The sequence below is a fragment of the Orcinus orca genome, chromosome 19 (genome assembly GCF_937001465.1).
Source record: "Orcinus orca chromosome 19, mOrcOrc1.1, whole genome shotgun sequence".
In the NCBI taxonomy this organism is placed as follows: domain Eukaryota; kingdom Metazoa; phylum Chordata; class Mammalia; order Artiodactyla; family Delphinidae; genus Orcinus; species Orcinus orca.
The window spans coordinates 59,523,019-59,538,909 of record NC_064577.1 but is presented as its reverse complement, the minus strand read 5'-3'; the positions used below and the strand labels follow the sequence as shown (position 1 = coordinate 59,538,909).

Sequence of the window (15,891 nt, the reverse complement as noted above, 5' to 3'; positions counted from 1 at the left end):
GTGCCCCGAGGAGGTTGAACATTCTCCAGTCCACAGGAGACCCCATCTCAGCCTGCAGAGCACCCTGAGGAGGCTGAACCTTCTCTACTCCATCAAGAGGCCCCAGCTCAGGCTCCAGGGTTCCCTACATATATGTACTTCAAACTCCAGTGAGTGATGAGGTAGCATGTCTACCTGGTGCTCAGCGTTACGCTCATTCAAACTTGCCCAGTGTTACACTTCAACCTCTGAATTTGGAACTTACCAACACTCCAGAGTCCACTACAGAAGGTGAATTTCCTACAGCTCAGCAGGAGGCCCTGGCTCCACCTCTTGAGCATAATGAGGAGACAGAACCTTCTCCAACCCAGCAGTAGACCACAGGTCAGCCTCCAGAGCCTCTTGTGGAAGCTGAGCCTTCTCCAAGTGAACAGGAACAACCGACTCAGCCTTCTGAGCCTACAGAGCCTCCTGAGGACTTGCAAACAGCAACCCAGCAGAAGACCCCAGCTCAGCTTTCAGAGGCTTTTGGAGAAGCTGAAACTTCTGCAACCAAGGAGGAAGCCTCAGCTCAGTCACCAGAGCCCCCTAATGGGGCAGAATCTTTGGCAGCCCAGCAGTAGATCCAATCTCTGTCTCCAGTGGAGATAGAACCTTTTGCAACCCTGCAGGAGCAACCAGCTCAGCCTCCAGAGCCTTCTTCAGGGGAGGTGGAACCTACTCCAACTCAACAAGAACAGCCAGCTCAACCTCCAGAGCATGATGAAATGACAGTTTCACCTCCAAGTCACCCTCAGGCTCAGCATTCAAACTTATCCAGTGTCGCTGTCAAACCTGCAGATGTGGAGCTTACCATAACAAAAGAACCACTCCAGAGGTGGGTCCTTCTCCAAATCAGCGCAAGCCTTCAGCTCAGCCCTCAGTGCCCCTTATTAATGCAGAATTTTCTACAACACAGCATGAGGTCCCAACGCTGCCTTCACAGCCACCTGAGGAGGTTTAACCTTTGTCAGTTCAACAGGAAGCTCCAGCCCAATCTCCAGAAGCCGGTACACATAATAAAATTTCAGTACAAGAGGAGCCCCCAGCTCAGTATCCAGAGCAACCTGGAGAAGAAGTTATACCTGCCATAACACAGCAGGAGATTCCAGATCAGCATCCACAGGCTCCTGACGTTGTACCTTCTCCACCTTAACAGGAAGGCACAGCTCAGTATCCAGAGTCTCCTGGTGAGGTTGAATCCTCTCCAACTCAGTCTCCAGAGCTCTCTAATGTGACTGTAGTTTTCTCTGCAGAGCATCATGTGACAACAGTTTCTCCTCGAGGTCAGGATCAAGCTTAGCTTTTGCAGGGGCCGATGTCACTGTTATACCTATGGATCTTGCATTTATCGTAACTCCAGCGTTCACTAAGGAGGTTGAAACTTCTCCACCCCAACAAGAAACCTCAGCTCAGTCTACAGTGTCCCCTGAGCAGTTGGAACCTTTGTCAGTCCAGCAAGAGGTTTCAGATCATCATCCAACACCCTGTGAAATTGAACATTCTCCAGTTCAGCAGGGAGCCCCAACTCAACCAACATACCCCGAGGTGACATATCCAAATCCAGAGCAAGTTCAGGCTCAGCATCCAACCTTCACTGAGGTCACGATTCAACCTTTGGCCCTTAAACTGACCATAAGGCCAGAACCCACTAAGGAGGAAGAACCATCTCCAACCATACAGGAGAACTTAACCCAGCCCCCAGAGCCACCTAAGGAAGTTTTTGTAACTCGGCCTCCAGTATATCAGAACCCAATAGTTCCAACACCAGATGAGGATCACACTGAGCCTCCAACATCACCCAGTGTCACAGTTCAACCTTTGGACCTGGAATTACGTTAACTCTGGAATCCAGTATGGAGGTTGAACCTTCTCCAACCATGCAGCATACCCAAGCTCAGCCATGAGAGCTCATTAAGGAAGTTGTAGCTCAGTCTCCATTGTATCCCGAGGTGACAGTTCCAGTACCAGATCAGAATCATGCTGAGCATCCAACATCACCCAGTAACACAGTTAAACTTAGAGACCTGCAGCTTACCACAACTCCAGAACCTACTACAGAGTCTGAACATTCTACAGCCTGACAGCAGACTACAGCTCCCCCTCCAAAACACCCTGAGATGACACTTGAACAGCCAAACCTGAATCAAGTCGCAATTCATCCTATGGATGTGGAACTTACCGTTATTGTAGGATCCAATATGGAGACTTTACCTTCTCCAATCATGCAGGAGACCCCAAATCAGCCTCCAGAGGCACCTCAGCATGTTGTAGTTCAATCTCCATTCCAGCAGCAGGTGACAGTTCCAACTACAAGGAAAGATCAAGGTCAGTATTCAACATCATCCAGCGTCATTGTTCATCATGTGGACCTAGAGCAAACCACAATTCCAGAACCCACTATGGACGCTGGACATTCTACATCCCTACAGCAGACTACAGCTCCCCCTTAAAACACCCTGAGATGACACTTGCACAGCCAAACCTGACTCAAGTTACAGTTCCACGCGTGGACCTGAGAGTTAACATATCTCAGCAACCAAGGCCATCTGAGACAGTTCTTTTTCCTTTAACTCAGTATTCAGTATCCACAGGTCTTCCTGGTGTAAAATATACCCCAGAAAAGAAGCAGCCAGAACAGCATGCCACCACAAACATCAGCATATGTGAGCTCTGTACCTTCAAAAATGAGATGCTGTCATGTGTCGGTCTCAGCTCAAAGCAGAAGCTCCATAGAGTGCCTGAGCCAGAGCCTAATGCCTACATAGGCACTTTCAACATCATGTAAGAATCCCCTTTCCTCGTTTGTTCTCTGCATCCTTCCTGACACGGCAGCCTTTCTTCAGGTCTTCCTGGGTCCTCCTTATCTCCCCAATCCACATTGACTGACTTTCTGTTTCCACCTTTTGTTTGTCAATGATTCCTTATCTTCATTCTCCTTCTTACTATTTTTCCCTCTCCTCCAGTCTTTTACTTTTAATTGCCCTTATTTTTTCCTTCTCTATTTTTTACCCCATTATTTAATTCCTTAACATCTACTCTTCTCCCATCTTTACTCCATCCTCTTTACAGCAACATGTCCCTCTCCCCATCTCATTGGTGGTAATACAACAAAGTGGTTAAGAGTAGAGATTCCGGAGCCAGACTACCTGGGTTTTAACATAGGTCTGCCATTTATTAGCTTTATGACTCAATTTCCTCATCTGTAAAATGGGGATTATGGTAGTCATCGTCTCATAGGATGACTCCTAATTCTCCTAATGACTACAATCTCATTGGGAGACTTAGATGAGTTAATATAGGTAGAGCTCTTCTATCAGTGCCTATCATATATTTTAGTGTTAGCTATTATTGTTATTCAATCCCTCAGTTATATCTAGAACTCATCTTTGTTCCCTGGCTTCCTATATGTAGCACCCATTTTGTGCCCAACCCAGGGCTAAGTACTGTGGGAGCCACAGAAGTATATGGTATTGTCTCCAGAACATGACAATGACAAGTGGGAAGAAAGGGGATATGCCTTAAAATGGAGGTAATATATAATTATTAAAAGAAATACAGATAGGTGCTGTATTTCACCAGAACCTGTACTCACAGGGGTATGGAGGTCACGGAAGGCTGCATGGATAAGCTAAATCTTCAGCTGGGACTTAAAGATTGGCTGTGATTTGTCAGAGAAATAATAGGCAGTACAGTCTAGGCAACGGTGTGACTGCAGGGATGATCAGAATTTAATAGATTAGTTTGGCTGTAAAGAATTGGGTTAGGCAACAATGAAAGATAGGATTATGAAAACCCTTGACTACTGACAATGGGGGTTTGAAAGTTATGCTGTAAGATATGAGGAGCCAATGAATGTTTTCAAGCAAGAGAGACAAATGATTAAAACAAGGGGCTTATTTTAGATTTCATATGTAGAGCGATCAGAGAGGAAATCTTGATTCACGGAGACCAAATAGAATGCTTTAGCAAAATCTAGGAGTGAAGTGAGAAGGAGCTGAGTTAATGTGGTTGTGATGGAAGTAGAAAGAAAATCCTGAGAGTACTACAGAGGAAAAACTGACAAGATGTAGTAATTGACTAGAGTTGGGGGATTGTAGTACAGGAAAAAGAAAAATCACATGTGTTGATGGGCAGAATGATGGTGGTATAACAGGTGGAAATACAGCAATTGGGAAGCACAGTCAGTTTGAAGGAGATGAGTTCAGTCTTAGGCATCTTTTATTGGTGAGCATAAAGCAACCAGAAGGCTCTGTTTGAGTGGAAATGTCCCTCAGGCAGATGGGCAAACAGGTATCCATTTTGACCTATTTCTGACTCCCATGAAAAATGTGCTTATAAACTGAATAGTTACATTGTTGCTGAGGGAAGAGGACAATGCTAAAGCCAAAGATTCAGTCATCCACTGAGTTAGTGGTTCAAACTGAACCTCAGGCTTTTAACAGCTTCTTTTAAACATATCTAATTCATGGATACATTCTCACTGTTTAAAAAAAGAAACGTGACAGAAGTATATAGGATGAAATGTGAAAATTCCACCCCAACTTCCCTACCACCAATACGGTAACTCCTGTTACTCTTTTGATGTGTGTCCTTCCTTCCGATCTCTTTCCTTTGTATTTTGTTCCTCTAATGAGGTAATAAATTTACTCCTTGCTCAGTGACTTGTGCTTTTCCCTATGCAATATGTTTAAGAGATATTTTCGTATTAGTTACTATAATTTCTAATTGCCCGTAGCCTGCTAACACCTGGAAAGATTCTGAGGGCACTGAGCCAAAGCTTTGGTGTTGCCTGGCATAGGGTTTCTTTATATTTATTTGCTGATATTGATAAATGTTTGCCATTTTTCTCATTGATTTGTAGGAGTCATTTTAGACACATAAGTGATTTTGGAAAATAAGTAATTGGCATTATGTATCCAAGAAATTGGACAGATAGGAAGTTCAAGTTCTGAGGAGATGCCTCATTGTTTGTGCCAGTGGCCTCACAGTATGTTTTTTATTAATTGTGCACACTGGGAAGCTGATAAGCTGTGGGAATTATAAATCTGGTCTTTTCTGCATTTGAATATTCCCCACAAGGTGGCCATGATTCTTTTCCTCCTTCTCTACATTCTTTTCCTACCTATTCAAGCATATGAACTGCGGTTCTTCACAGAAATTTCCAGGGAAACTCTATTTCTTACATTGATGAAAGTATATGGAAGGCATACCGCTGGGCTGAGAAGCTGTGAGTATACTCTCCCCAAATATGAATACAAAAAGCTAACTGCCTTGTAAGATCCTTCTTGGTCCAGAATTTTGAGGTCAATACCTGTGAGAAAAGGTATTTCCCCTTCCATATCCCAAAGCAACCTAATGATTGAAATTCTGTGTTTATTTTAAAAATGAAATTTGGCAGGACCTCTTTAAAATCAGTAAGAGACAATTTAAACTTATTTTGCATTATACAAGTAATACATGATTATATTCTCAATATATAACAATGAAATAACAGGTATAGTGAAAACCCTTCTTGTGCCCTAATCCCCCACCCACTACTTTAAGTTTAGTATTAATCCTTCCAGACTCTTTTCCATACTTTTGTGTACATACATATTTACAGATAGGCAAATAGGTTTGTGTGTTTTTCTTATCTTTTTTTACATAAGTAACGTCTGCCACTTGATTCCTTCATTTCATGATATGTCTTAGATTTCTTTCCTTCCCAGTACATAGAGGGTTACCCCATTCATTTAAACTCATGCACAATATTCCATAGTATGAATGTATCACAGTTTAATAATGCCCCTATTGAAGGATGTTTAGATTTTGTCCAGTTTTCTTGTTACTTACATTGCTACAATGAATATCCTTGTACATGCATTTTTGTGAGCCTGTCATTTATTTCTATAGAATAGTTATCTAGAAATGGGATTGTTTGAGTGAAGACTATTTAGTCATAAAATTTTAATTGCCCTCACAAAAGTGGTGCCAGCTTATACTCCAGTCACCATGCTGTGATGACATTCATTTCCCCACACACTTCCACCACCACTGGATATTCTACATTTTTTTTTTTTTTTTTGCTAATCTGACGAGTGAATAAAAGGGGTTCCATCTGAATTTGAATTTTTCGTATTACTTGTGAACTTAAATATATTTATATGTTTACTGGACATTTGTAGTTTATCTGAGAATTGTCTGTCCTTTGCCCATTTTTCTGTTACTATTTTTTTTATTGATTTGTAGAAAAAGTCATTTTAGATATATAAGTGATTTTGGAAAAAAACATTCAAAGTAATTTTTCATGACAGTCTGTGGTCATATCCGTAGTTCAACTTGAATATACAAGTCATAAATGACTTCTGAATTAATAATAAAAAATCATAACAGTCAATCTAAAAACAGGTATTATGACCACCCTTAAAGAGGTGACCCCTTAGTCTGATATATATTGGTAAGGAAAAAAATGCTAGAATCAGGAAATTTTTTTTTAATTTACAGATTTCCTAAATACTATATGTAGTTTATATTTCCTGTGATAGTATCTAACTTGGAGATTTTATTTCCCAAACTTGTAAGAAAAATGAAAGTCATTTGGCACAAGAAATAGATAACTTAATTTCCTCTGGGAGTGGAGGTGGGTGGTAGATTGAGGGACAGAGGTAAGAGAAAAAGTTTGAATTGTGTGCTACGTATTTTTGGAATTTTAAGATGTGAATATATATTACATATTTTTGAAAAATAAATTGAAATTTAAAAATTAATTTTTAAAAAGCATGAGTTTGGGAGGCGATACTCTAAAACATGAGTCTGGTAAGGTTTGAAGGTATCTAAGTCAGCTTGAGGTTTATACCTTATAACCTCCTAACTTGAGGTCAGTTGTTCCGCAAAGCAGAATTTCTTAACCTCCCTCCTGCTCCCCCGTGTATATATCTTTGGCAAGCTGCAGAAACTTATGTTCTTGGGATAGTGTTTTAAAATATATAATAAGTCAAAATATATCGAAACTTATGTTCTTGGGATAGTGTTTTAAAATATATAATAAGTCAAAATATATCGAAAAAAAAGAAAACCAACTATATTGAAATAGTTTTCAGAATATTTTTAAAATTAGTGAAATAGTAATAAATATGCTTCTCTTAGCACACTAAATAACAAGATATAGTGGTAGGTCTAATAAATATTATAACTCCAGGGTAGTGATGAGAATAAATGATATTTCAAGGTATCTGCAGCATATACGTGATATGAAATGACCTGTGATTTCTATTGGGGACCAAATAAACTATACTGCTGATCTACTGTGGTTTGTTGCCTACATTCATAACGGAAGCAAGTGCTGATTTTAGTTAGAGATTTGTGAAAACTGAGATGTAATTTTATTTCCCATCCCAGTTTGGCACTCTGGGTTCAGTCCTCTTTATTCACAGACCTCTGCCCTAAAAGGATGATCCACAAGTCGAAATTGCCTGCACACTTTTGCGTGTGTTCAAGAAAGTGCAGTATTTTGGGAAAAGAACCATTGCTTTTATGAAATTCTCAAAAGATTCTTGTCTCAAAAGATTGAGGCACAAATGTAAGGGAGAAGAAAGACATTTTTTTTCCTGTACTTATCCTCATGAGTGACGATAAATTGATAATTTGTTTTAAATAAAAGTATCTGATAGTTGATAACTTGTCACTTTCTTAATTCATTCAATAATTTTTTTTCCAGTATCTACGATATGCCAAGAACTGTTTTACATGCTAGGGTTACAGGCCCAGGAATGAAAGAGCCCAAGTATCCCAGTTCTCAGGGGATTTACAAATATATAGAAATAAGTATATAAGTGTAATAACTAGATAGATATAATTTCAAGCATTGCTAAATACTTTGGAGAGAAAGAAAGCAGGGGAAGGAGAGTAAATCAGTTCCAGAAAGGCCTATTGTTTGCATTTTATATATATATATATGGTTAAATCAATCAAACAGACCCTGAACCCTCTCAATTTCCTAGAAGTTACAGAGGTGGAGAGAAGGATAATTGTCAATAATACAGAATCAAAAATGAATGTAAAAATCAGAAGACTGCCTTAGACAAGAACCCTGGTCAGAAGTTAGACATGGATCTTTCTTAAATGTTCCTTCATGCCTGCTTTTGATATTTTCCTGGTGTGAGAAAGTTTTAGATCTGGCTTTAACTCTGATTCCCCATAGTTTTAAAATTTTTTCTTCGATCAAGAAGAAAGAGTTCTACAGATTAATGTATTTTATTTCAGTTATTCAGCTATTTCTTATTTGAAGCTCCTTTTTGGGTAATGTTTTGGTGACTGACTCAATCTCAGTCTAAACTTTACTTCTAGGCTGAATTTACCGTTGTTATTTTTAAAATTTCTTCTATCCTGTCATCCAAACAACTTCACAGAAAGAAAGCCCATTAATTTGAAATACATACTGTTTGGTTACTCCCTGTCCTACCATGATATTCAAACTCAAACCAGTGTGATATGGGAATCAGCCAATCAGAGAAGACACTGCCATAAAGAGTTGATGAGCAGCCCCATCTCTTTGCTGTACTTACTGAATCCTTGTCAACGTTCAAAGTTATAATTAGCATATATGAGTTCCACTTTTGTGTAGCTTTTTTTCATATGCCAGCATTTCCTGTGACGTTTGTATATCATTTTTGATGTATACCTACAGTTTTGTTATGAGATATGGGGGGGTAGAGTTTTTTCCTACCTTGGAAGGTATGAAAAGCGTTACCATAAATGTCCTTGGACATATTGATTTGTTTTTTTTCTTTTTGCATCATTTCCATGGAAATATGAAACCACTACTTAGAGGTGAGAAAACAATCAATCTTAGCACCATCTGTTGACCATTCCCCCTAACATGTGTTCTGACTATCACTGCGATTCCTTCTAACATGGTGAATTTCAATTTGAGGTCAGGGTCTCTGAAGCATGCTCAGGGCTCCAAGAGTTCTTTGTGGTAATTGAAGTCTTTTCTGTTTTTGTTTAAGTGATCTTTTAAAAATGTGTGTGACTATATTCTGTATAATATGAACCACCTTAATAACTGAGTTGCAGAGTTTCCAGGTAGTAATATTTTAGTTCTCATAAGCTATGAGTAAAGAATTAATTTATGAGGTGGAATTAAGCTATGAGATGGAATTAATATAAATATGTGATCAAGAGACACTGTGAGTAAAAAGCAGGACGTTTTAAATGCAGAACTCAATGGAAATAGCTTCACAAGGCAACATAGCTTGTGCTCAGATCCCCAAGGCTCCTGAAGGATGTACCACTGTTAATATTACCTGCAAGGAAGGGGATTCTTCCAGGCAAGAGAAAGCTACCTTTGACATCTTATAGAGTTTCTTCTGTACTGCCTCTCTCTCCCACTCCCTCACTCCACTCATGGGATACTGGCTATGTGCCTTCCTGCTTATCAGATATAAGAAACAGGTGCAAAACACCACCCCCTCCTCCCCGCAGCATGTTCCTAGTCTTTATTGTGAGACCAGCGGAAGCAAAGGGCTTAACATTCCTCAGGCAGACCCAGGCGTCAGGCTTGACTGTGAATGTTCCTGTTCCCTTGATTCTGCATTCTGGAGAAGTCATTGGCTGGATCTCTCAGGTTCCTAATTTATTCTTTAACTGTCATTTCTGCTGCTCATACACTGAGTTTTTTATTATTATTATTATTGCTAACACTTTTCATTCGTATATTCCTGAGTTGACTAATGGATGCACTATCTGCTTACATCTGCCTGAGGGTAATAATTGTGCTATCCTAAGGTCTTGTGCTTTGTTAACTCTTATTCATTGGCTATAAGGTCTTATGTTTGTTTTTGTTTTCTGTCCTTAATGGAGTAGGCTTTCTCACATTGTTTGGTCATTCCTGAGTGTAATTCATCTTTCTAGTGGAGATTCTGCTGCTTTTGTTTCACAGCTTTAGGGATGAAGTGAAATGAGCTTTTGGGGCTTATTACTCCCAATGGGTTGCCTTGAGAAAAAGGCAGAGGTGGAAGGTGCCTTCTGGTGGCTAGTCAGGGAGTGCATAACTTTCTTCCAGCGTTCTGGGACCTTGCCCCCTTTCTAACACCAATTGCTCCTGCCCAGAAGAATACACATTTTGCTGCCTGGATCAAGGAGGGAAGATGTGGGTTTGATGTGTGCTGTAGGCTGCTCCTACCGCACTATTCCAGCTGATCACCCTGTAGGTAGATCCAGGATGTTTCTGGTAGGGGAGCATTTGTGTAGCTTCTCCCACACATCGAGCTAAGGTTGTGATTTTTTAAGCTATATCTTTTCTATCATTCTTAGGAATTTTGTTGGAGGTTGAAGGGGTGGAGACTTGACATGTTTTAATCTGCTAAATTGAAATAGCACAACTTCTTGGGAAACAATTTTGTATCCCTATTACATCCTAGACAAACTCAGGCAAATATGTATCAGGATACAAATACAAGAACGTTCAAAGCAGTATTGTTTTTAATAAATAAAAACTAGAAAAATCTCAGTATACACCAACAGTTGAATGACTAAAATGTGGTATAATCATACTTAGAAGTCATACACTTCATCAGAAACATAATGCAAGCCACATAAGTAATCTTAAATTTTCTGGTAGCCACTTAAAAATAAAAGTAAAATGAAACAGATGAAAAAATATTATCTTTTACTTAACCCTTATATCCAAAATATTAACATGTGATCATTATATACATTATTAATAAGATATTCTAATTTTTTTAATACTAAGTATTTAAAAATATCCTAAGTATTACCATATCTACATGTAATCAATATAAAAATTAATGAGAGAATCTAGATTTTTTTCCCATACTAACTCTTGGAAATCACAATTTGGTTGCTAAATTTTATTACAAATACTTGATTGGTATTTAGATTTCATAAAATTTACAGTCGAAAAAGTAGTATCACATATACAAATTGTTGCTAACCAAAACATTCTCCAATAATTACATTTAGTATCAGTTTTTTTAAATTTTAATTTCAAAATAATTGAAATTAATTAAATTAAAAATTCAACTCCTTAGTCACATTAGCCACTTTCAAATACTCAGAAGCCTCATTTAGTTGGACATGCAACACTACAGGCAAAACACATGCAACACTACAGGCAAAAATAAAATAATTTTACAAAATAATGTTGAATGAAAGAAGTAATGTGGCATATAATACATATAATATGATTCCACTTATATAAAGTTCAAGAAGAAGCAAGACTAAACTGTGTTGTTTATGACTGATAGAGAAAAGGCAAAACTATATTTAAAAAGCAAGGAAATTATTATTAAAGTAAGGATAGTAGTTTGCTCCTGGAAGCCAGAGAGAGGGTTGTGATTGGAAAATGGCACACGGGGGGCTTCTGGGATACTGGCAGGATTCTTTCTTGACATGAATGGTGTTACGTGGGGATCTGTTTTGTAATTATTAAACAGTTGAACAGTTGTTCAATTGAATTATTGAACAGTTATGTATATTTTATGCACATTTTAGTTTTCAAAAAATTTTAATGGGGGTAAAAACAGATGGCTTCATTTGCCCTGATACAGTGCTGTGTGGGACTTCCCAATAGGGTTTGGGGAAAGAGAGGAGGGAAGGGCAGCTCTGCAACGTTGGTGCCACCCAGAGCTGGTTTATAACAGAGACTTCGTGATCTAGAGAGTAGGCATTAATTATATGATTTGGGGGAAAGAGTGGGTGGGTTGTGAGTTTGTGTGTGTGTGTGTGCGCGTGTGTGCGCACATGCATGATGTAGAGAAATAGACACAAAGGAGGAAGTGAAAAGAAGGTTTAAAGGAAAACAGAGCAGAAATCACCATCCCTAAATTAAATAAGAATTAGGTTGCTTAGGTGGCACCATTACCCAGCTTTCCTCCACATATTGGAGTTAGTCCTATGTAGTATATAGTTGTAGTTATTTTGCATTTTGATCCAGAAATAACCTTTTCATTTTTCAGAATTCTCAGCGAAAATTATTTGGCTGAATTACATAAGGACTCATTTGAAGGCTTGCTATCCCTCCGATATTTGTAAGTTAATCATATTTATTTATGAGTTCTTATCTATAAAGTAGATTATCTATAAAGTAAGTAAGGGCTTCAAGTTAGATAATCTTTTTAATTTCTTCTAGCAATAAAATTCTACAATTCTGTAAGTCTGTGTAGGGCCCCAGCCCATCACTAGCGCTAAATATCTCCTATTCATTTTTAATTTTTTAATTATACAGACAAGGTATAGATAGAAAAATACACTTTAGTTGTAGAGGAAAAGTGGGAATGAGGTCTGAGCAATTATAGACTCCCATATGAACTTTGTTATATAAGTGTTCATATAGTCTCCATCTGTATTTATATTTTGTTTATGACCTATGGATCAAATCTGGCCCACAGTCCATTTTTATACAGCCAATAAGTTAAAAGTGATTTTTAAAGGGCCGTAAATGAGAAAAAAAAGAAATGAAGAAAAATATGCGACAGAGACTGTATGTGGCCTGCAAAGCCTAAAATATTTACTTATCTGGCCTTTACAGAAAAGGTTTAAAAAAGTTGGTTTAGTGAAATGAGAGAAATTAAAGTTAACCTCAAATTGTCACCTACAGGAAAGAAAATAGAGAACAATTACATTAATATGAATGCCATTAACTTATAGCATTGATAATTTAATCTAAATTAAATTAACATTTAAATATTAAATATTCAAGCAGATGAATTATGTAAACAGTATTGTCAAGGGACTTCCCTGTTGGTCTAGTGGTTAAGACTTTGCCTTCCAATGCAGGGTGTGTGGGTTCGATCCCTGGTAAGGGAGCTAAGATCCCACATGCCTCATGGCCAAATAAACAAAACATAAAGAAAAAGAAGCAATATTGTAAGAAATTCAATAAAGACTTTAAAAATGGTCTATTTCAAAAAAAAATAAAAATCTTAAAAACAAAATCAGTATTGTCAAGAACACATTAAGTTACCAAAAAAACAAACTGTTGTTAAGGATTTCAAGGCAGGAATTGTGATGCCAATATTAAGAATGTTTAAGATGATGGTTAAGTGGTATATTCAGAAATGTTTACATTAAATAAGCATATCAGAAATGCCCCTAATAAAAATCTCTCCAGCCTTTTTTTTTTCTGGTTCTTTTGTTTGTTTGTTTTGTTTTTTGGGCCACGCCACACGACTTGAGGGATCTTAGTTCCCCGACCAGGGATTGAACCCAGGTCCCCAGCAGTGGAAGTGCTGAGTCCTAACCCCTGGACTGCCAGGGAATTCCCTCTCCAGCTTCTTTATCAAAGAGGAAATGCTTGCCTAGTATTTCTTTTTATTTAGGGATAAGGAGAAAACTGTGTTTTCTGCTATAAAAGCTCAGTTTTTGTCCTTTGTCCATGGCATCCAAAGCTGTGTATGCCATTAATCCTTATTAAGCCAATGAGTGACCCTCTGTAGCAAATAGATTCTTCTTGCCAATATAAAAGGCTTAAGGGAAGTGGGTATAAAGAGCCTCAAATGACCCTAAAAATAGTTCTTTTAATTATCAAACCTTCCAAGTTTTAAGGGGCAATCACCTTTATAGTAGTCTCTTCTCTGCCATCTGGGCTCCAAACCTTACAAACACAGTTTGGAGAAACAGAAATAAGATAACTGCTCAGTGGACTAGGCCCTTCATTACTTCTACTATGAAATAATTTATAATCTGATTATTTCATGTTAGCATAAGTATTCTCATTCTTTAAAAAAAATGCCAATCAATAAAAAAGCGAAAAAAGAATATGCTAATAAGCAGTGTGCCTAGTGCTGTAAACATGAAGATGGGTAAGACAGGATTCCTTTTAGCAACTCATGATCTCACAGGGAAAATAAACATATAAGCTCAAACCACAAGGACAAAGTGCTGTGGAGGCTCCATGAAGTAATAAAACTACATTTCTTTTCAAAGAGTCATTTCCTCATTCTATCCACTCCCCAGCTATTTCTTGATTTTATACATATTTGAGTTTGCTTTATGTCCAGGTGTTGGCTTTAAGTATGATAAACGATTCACATAAGCAGGATCTAGTCCATACTTTGAAGGAGTTTATGCTCAGAGGAAATGGGTTGCAAACATAGCTATATTTAAAGAAAGAAATGAATATGGGCAATGAGAGCTATCAGTGGGGATTGCAGCACAAATGAGGGAAAAAAGACTTCAAATTGGATCAGGGAAGATGTTACTAGAGCAATGCTGTTTAAATGGGACCTCGAAGGGCCATTGGGTATCAATGACAGACATGTTGGGAAGAGTAAGCTTGCAAAAGGAACGTGGGAGAAAGACAAAACACAGGAAAAATTCTCTGAGTACCTGTAGAGTACAAGTGGGAAGAGTAGGAGATGAGAGGCAGATCATCTTGGGCTTTGGAGGCCAAACCAAGTATAACATGCCAAGCTACCACAGCAGTGCTTTAGGACAAGCTTTAGCCTGCAACAGAGCCAACCACTTGGAGGGCTTGTGAAAATACAAGCTCCAGCCCCATAGTTACTGATTCAAGAGGTCCAGAGTAAGGCTGAGTATTTGTATCTTCAATAAGTTCACAAGTGATGCTGGTATTTGAGAACCACTTCTGGAGAGTTAATCTGGTGATCGCGTGGAGGATGGCTTAGAAAAGGAGAGGGTAGAGATGGAAACACTAGTCAGAAGACAGTGATACACAACCAGTTGAAATGAGAGACTAAGCTGGAATCAATGGAAATAAGATAGTCAGCTATAGTCAAGAGTAGGTATTTTTGAATAAAAGTCAATATGATAGAAAGTGTACTACTGAATTAAAGCTATATATTAATGAGAGGAGTAATTTCCTTTCAAGTTGTGTGAAAGGGTATCTTTTATTTCTTCTAATGAATTGGCCTAGCAAAACAGAACTATACTGGGAAGTGTGTAAATATAAGAATATTCCTTTTAATATTAGAAATTATAATGATATATAGAGATAAAAACTTTGAACTCATAATCTACAATTTGAAGAGACCACAAAAGGTGGAATCTAATCAATGCTTCTGTGCTCAGGAAAGATTACCTTCAAAATCTATCAAGTTCTATAGTTGTATATTTAATTTATGAAGATCCTGAAGGTGAGACTCTTAAGAGAGGTGAAGACAGGGTTAAGGTCTCTGGAAGGTTTAAATAAAAATTCCTAAGGTTTGGAGTTTAGACAAAAGCTTCCTCTTTATTATTATCATTCTAACCTCTACTAGTTATTCCTACTAATTAGATATCTAATAGATAATTGAGGCAATATTTTCCTTTTTCTTTTCCTGGAGATTTATCCTGCAATAAAAGACAGTTTATCGAAAGATGTAGATTTGAACCACTACTTTTTTGCAATTTATGTAAGTTACAAATATAAATTCATTTTATTTGGAATTTTTATAAACCTTGATTTTTTATAAAATTAATTTGTTACTCATTTTGAAATATGATTAAAACTACTACTAAAATTTTGTAGCAAATCCTTTTTGTCTCTAGCAAAGATTAATGTGAGAATTATTACACAGATCAGAGTGAATCATTATAGAGCAGTGGTTCTCAAGCAGCGTGATTTTGCAAGCAGGTGACATTTGGTAGTGTCTGGATACATTTTTGCTTGTCAGAACTGTATATGCTACTGGCATCTAGTGGACAGAGGCCAGAGATGCTACTAAACATCCAACAGTGTACAGGAGAGCCTCCCACAGCAAAGAATTATCCAGCCCAAAATGTCAATAGTGCCGCCTTTCTAGAGAAATAAAGATCACTTAACACAAGTATTTAATGAGTATTTACTATTTTGAATCTACTGTACCACATATATAATCATGAAAGTATAAATCATAATATCTTCCACAGTGAGATTTCTTTAGAATATGG

The 15,891-nt window shown here is 37.8% G+C and overlaps 1 pseudogene; it reads left to right on the top strand.

The window, feature by feature from the left end:
• The window catches only part of LOC125962026 (RAD52 motif-containing protein 1-like), a 31,449-nt pseudogene extending 19,145 nt beyond the window's left edge, over positions 1-12,304 (top strand).
• Positions 12,305-15,891: the final 3,587 nt, after the last annotated feature.